A 6099-nucleotide genomic window follows, 5' to 3' on the forward strand; every position below is an offset into this window, starting at 1 on the left:
GTCTCAAAAAAAAAAAAAAAAAAGCTGGGCATGGTGGCTCATGCCTGTAATCCCAGCACTTTGAGAGGCCAAGGCGGGCAGATCACCTGAAGTCAGGAGTTCGAGACCAGCCTGGCCAACATGGAGAAACCCAATCTCTAATAAAAATGCAAAAAAATTAGCCAGGTGTTCTGGCGGTCACCTGTAATCCCAGTTACTTGGGAGGCTGAGGCAAGAGAATTGCTTAAATCCAGGAATCAGAGCTTGCAGTAAGCTGAGATTGTGCCATTGCACTGCAGCCTGGGTGACAGAGTGGGACTCCGTCTCAAAAAAAAGTCTAAATCAGAAACTGCATAAAGCCACTTCAACCGTAAAATCTACTATCAAAATGTATTCACAAGTTCAAGTTGATCATTAAAAAACATGCAAAATTTTACAGTGTTATGCAAATTCAATATTTGCATTCCTACTACTTTGTATTTATCAAAATTAGACACTTAAAAGAAAATATTACTACCATTTGGATGCCTCTAAATACCTTCTAGTTTACCCTAGCATGCTGCACAAAAATGATCATTTTCTGTATGTCAAAAGAAAGGAGAGGGCCTGATACAGATTGTAAAGTCTGTCTGCCACTCATCTCACACTAGTACCTTCACTCCCTCCTCCTATCCCATACACTCCCTTTCCCGTTTCAAAGAGTCAGGGCTACAAGTGTAGATCTTAGCCAAGGTTCAAGTGTGTGCCCTACAGGGTCAAGGACTGGAAAAGGGGATTTTGTACCTGAGATACAATTGGAGCTTATTTATTTATTCATTTATTTTATTTTTTGAGATGGAGTCTTGTTCTGTCACCCAGGCTGGAGTACAGTGGCATGATCTCAGCTTAATGCAACTCCTGCTTCCCGGGTTCAAGGGATTCTCCTGCCTCAGCCTCCTTAGTAGCTGGGAATACATGCCTGGCTAATTTTGTATTTTTAGTAGGGACAGAGTTTCACCGCGTTGGCCAGACTGGTCTAAAACTCCTGACCGCAGGTGATCTGCCAGACTCGACATCCCAAAGTGCCATGATTATAAGCGTGAGCCACTTTGTCCGCCCATTTCTTTTCTTTTTTTGAGATGGAGTCTCGCTCTGCCTCCCAGGCTGGAGTCCAGTAGGGCAATCTCGGCCTCCCGAATTCAAGTGATTCTCGTGCCTCAGCCTCCCAAGTAGCTGGGATTACAGATGTGCACCTCCATGCCTGGCAAATCTTTGTATTTTTTAAAAAGTAGAGACGGGTTTTTACCATGTTGGCCAGGCTGGTCTCAAACTCAGGACTTCAGGTGATCCTCCTGCCTTGGCCTCCTAAAGTGCTGGGATTACAGGCATGAGCCACTGTGACCGGCCAGAGCTTAAGTTTAGACAAAAGCATAAAAAAATAACTAATGTCAGGCTCGGTGCGGTGGCTCATGCCTGTAATCCCAGCACTTTGGGAGGTTGGGAGTTTGAGACCAGCCTGGCCAACATGGTAAAACCCCGTCTCTACTTAAAATACAAAAAATTAGCTAGGTGTGGAGGTACACGTCTGTAATCCCAGCTACTTGGGAGGCTGAGGCATGAGAATTACTTGAACTCAGGAGGGGGAGGTGGCGGTGAGCCAAGATCACGCCATGGCACTTCAGCCTAGGCAGCAAGAGCGAGACTCCGCCTCAAAAATAAAATAAAATAACAAATGTCCAAAAACAACACACATGCGGTATAAACAGCAAATCTGGACCAATACAAGGGGAGGACAAAAAGATGTAAATAAATGGACTGATATTTCATATTCCTGGAGATAAATTAACATCCCATCCCACATCATTTCGCAATTTAACACTAACATTTATACAAAAGTTATTGATAAGAACAAAAGTTGTTGATTAGAATTAACTTGGTTAGAAAACACCTGGACAAACGTATACCCTAAAGTGCAGCCAGGTGATCACTCTTCTTGATCACCTATGCAGTGTCTCATAGGGTACACTGGTGTGAATACCACTTTCCAAAGTCTTTCACTTTGCATTTTTCTTTGTATTCAGAATTGATAAAGTTACCAAGACTACTTCACAGTAATGAGACTTAACCAGACGCTAAGGCTGTACATTATTCCAATGTCTCAAGTCTATTGCTAGCCATCAGGAGCACCTGAGTAAGCAGAATATATAAGTTTGCGGAAAAGGAATCAAAGCAACAGGAGGAGTCTGGTTTGAACAGTTATTTCATCCAAATTACATTAAGGATTGCTAACTGATTTCTGCCCCACAAAAGTACCCTTTGTTCATGTTTCCAAACTATAACGCAGGTCCTCCCTGGGCAACGCCTAGATAAATTAAGAAATTCTTAGATTTTGCGCTCCCTTTTTCCAAACTCCACGCCGACCACTCCGCGTTTGTTAACAGAAACTTTTAATATACAGGTAACTGATTAGATTTCTAATCTTTCCTAGGGAGAGCCCGTTCAATTCTAAAAGTGTAGGTCACATGGGTTGCTAACTTAAAATATAAAGCATTTCTTAATGAAAAAGGAGGCTGGTCAATTGTGGTTATTTTTACCAGTAACTTTAAATATAGATACAGTACATAGATTATTAATTTATGGCTGTCGTGGGTGTTAGGAGATGACCTAATCCCATCCCCATTTTCATAAAAAAAATTAAAGCTAAAGTTCTGCAAAGTCAAATGATCTAGGCCGAGAAAGGATTAGATCTCTAGAGCAATATGGTAACAATGATTCGCAAACAGGAAGCATTATCTGGCGACTCTGCTTTTTTGGAAATCTTGTAAATCATTCAGTTTCGTAAATTCCGTCAGCTAGAAAAGATGCTTCAGCTCTTTCCACACTAACTTTAAAGCAGCACATTAGAAAATAGTTCCGACTTGTTTCTTGAGATCAGAGAGTAACTAATGAACTGACCTCCACCAGTTCTGCCTCAAGCTGTTAAGGGTAAAAATTCTGTAAGTCAGCCGCGTTTTGAGGCCTGTCCAAGGTGCCCGTGATTCCCACATGTCGGGGTCGCAGTGATTTTCTGTACATGCCCTCGGGTAGGCGCCGCAATCCGACATTGGTCCCTGCCATTCGGAAACAGGAGAGGTGGTCCGGGAGGCCGAAGGGTTTTTCTTGTCACTTTTAAATTACAAGCAAGAACACGTGCGTTTTATTTCGGGCACAGGGATGGAATGAATTCGGAAACAGAGCGAGAGGCCTGCGTGGGGGAAGAGCGACCAGCGCTAGAAGAAAGGGAAAGGCCTTTCTCTCTAGTGACAAGCAGTCACGAGGTATTCTCCATACGTGGGCACTCACTATTGGCTGAGCCAGGGCTGACGTCCGGGCTAACGTCCGGACGCAAACCGCAGCAAAGGCGGTCCTGCACTGGAAGTTGGCGAGGCGCGCGCGCTCCCGCGGCACACCGCGCCTCCGCCCTCCGCCCGCCAACCCGCTGGTCCAGTCCCCCTTCGCGCCCGCTTGGCTCCGCCCCCTTCGCAGCTCGCTCCTCCCCCACCAGGCTGGCGGCGCGCGGAAAACGCGTCACGTGACGACTGGCCCCGCCTCTTCCTCTCGGTCCCATATTGAACTCGAGTTGGAAGAGGCGAGTCCGGTCTCAAAATGGAGGTAAAACCGCCGCCCGGTCGCCCCCAGCCCGACTCCGGCCGTCGCCGTCGCCGCCGGGGGGAGGAGGTATTAGGGGGAGAGCGGGGGGTTGATGGGGAATGGCCAGCGTGGGGGGCCTGGCCTGGTGGGAGCGGGGAGGCCGGGTGGACTGGGTCGGCCGTCCCGCGCTCTTGCGTTGAGACGAGCGGTGGGAGGGGGAGGGGAGCGGGCTTTGGAGGCCTCCGCGGGGTGCCTCACTCGCCTCGCCTTCACCTTCGGCTGCACTGGCGGCCCCTTGGAGGCGCGGCGTGGCTAGGGTGGCCTGGGGAGGGAAGCCGGCCCGTCGGTTGCGCGGCCTCCAAGCTAGACTGCGGGCGGCATGGCGGGCACCGGCGGGAGCGGTTGGGAGGAGCTGGTGGGGGAGGGGAAGGGACGAGCAGGCACATCCGGGCGAGCGAGCAGGCGGGCGGCGGCCACATTGACATTGAGCCGCCGCCGCGTTACGAAATGGCGCATTGGCCCGCAATGGCCGCCGCCTCGCTCTACCGCCGAGAAAGAGAGCCTGGGATTGGAGGGAAGAGGGCGGAGGCGGCCCAGCGGAAAATGCCGCAAATGGCCTCGAAGCACGGAAGGTAGCGCTTTCCCTGAAGTTCTGTCGGCGCTTTTCCAGGCCTTTTACGGATCCTCTCCGCGAGGAGAGTCTTTAATTGTCTAGCCTGTTCTTTTCTTCGCAGCATCCTGTCGGAAATACGAGATTGCTAGAAACTTTGCTGCTTTAAAAGACTTGTTAATCTGTTTTTACACCTCTCAAACCGCCACGTGGGTGAAGAACTTAGTATTTTGAGTGTAGATGCGGAAAACAACCCAGTCCGCTCCTTCCCGGTCCTGGCCAGGGTCGAGGAGTGGAGAAGAAGAATTTGAGTGTAGATGTTAAGTAAGAATTAAAAATGTTTTTGATCTTCATGGTTTCTCATTTTTTGAGTCGGCTCTGATTATAGTTTCCTGGAATTTTGTTGAGAGGACTGCAGTCAGAGTTGAAATTTTTACGTGTGTGTTGGCAGTACGTTTTATGTGGATACCAGATGTTTATTTTTGTCGATTTTGTTATTGCCAATCGGATACAATTATCCAAAACTTGAAAATATGAGACTACATGAATTAATGCCTTAGGCTATTAATTATTTAACGTTTTTTTCTAGTATGTGACAGTCGCTTCACATTAAATGCCTTAACATCTCTACCTCTAGAAGACACAGGAAGACATTAGAATGTAAATGTGAGCCCCTTTATTTAAGGACTTCGGATGACGGAAACCTTAATGCATGCATTAAATGACAGTTAATGCAATGTGTTGAAAAGTCTGACTAATCGTATAAAACAATTTCAGAACATCTTAATTCTTAAAAATCTCAATTTTTGTTTTACTGTGCTCCATTCTTCTAGTCAAACAATACATACTACTCCTAATGTAAGTCCAACTTGCCACTTTGTTGTGACTCTTAAAATTGAGTTGTAAAGTGCAGATTTTTGCAGCATGTAACAAGCGTGGGCTATAGAAAGCTATATTTGGTGGGCTTTTTTTTTTCCCTAATTTTTTTTTGGGGGGGGACAGGAAATGCTAGTTTAGCTTAGGAATGACTATTTTAAAAATTTGCTTGAAAGCAGTGAGTTTCTTTAGGTTGATCATCACAGTTTTGTGTTTAAAATTAAATGTGTGTTAGGATGAGAAGACTTGGGATAAATGCAACACTGCTTCTCCAACACTTTAGTGCCCTAGAAAATGACTTCTCATTAGCAGCTTCTAAAGTAAAGACTTGTAGCTTTTAATAAATGGAGGGATTTTTGGTTCTGGAATTGTCTTGGATTTCAATTTAGCTGAAGTGTTGTTGGCATTTGAAAGGCAGGTTGTATGTGTCCTTGGCATAAGTTAGCCCCTTTAACAGTAGAAGTCTGTATTTCTGGTCAAAGTTGTTAGGTTTTTTTGTTTGTTTTGAGATGAAGGTTCCCTCTTGTTGCCCAGGCTTGGAGTGCGGTGGCACAATCTTGGCTTACTGCAACCTCCCCCTCCTGGGTTCAAGCAATTTTCCTGCCTCAGCCTCCCGAGTAGCTGGGATTACAGGTGCCTGCCACCATGCCCAGCTTATTTTTGTGTTTTAGTAGAGACGGCGTTTTGCCATGTTGTCCAGGCTAGCCTGGAACTCCTGACTTCAGGTGATCCACCCATCTTGGCCTTCCAAAATGCTGGGATTACAGGCATGAGCCATGGCTTCCTGCCTCTGATCAAAGTTGTAACTGGACAAAGTGTTAGCTGTCACAGGAATTTGATGTTGATTTTATTATTTATTAAAGGCTCTTTGTACATCTTAACAATTCATCTGTTATAAGAGGTAATTTAAGCATATTGGTTCTTTGTCTCAGGGCCATGATCCAAAGGAACCAGAGCAGTTGAGAAAACTGTTTATTGGTGGTCTGAGCTTTGAAACTACAGATGATAGTTTAAGAGAACATTTT

This window comes from Cebus imitator, unplaced genomic scaffold (assembly GCF_001604975.1).
Source record: "Cebus imitator isolate Cc_AM_T3 unplaced genomic scaffold, Cebus_imitator-1.0 Scaffold78, whole genome shotgun sequence".
Lineage (NCBI taxonomy): Eukaryota > Metazoa > Chordata > Mammalia > Primates > Cebidae > Cebus > Cebus imitator.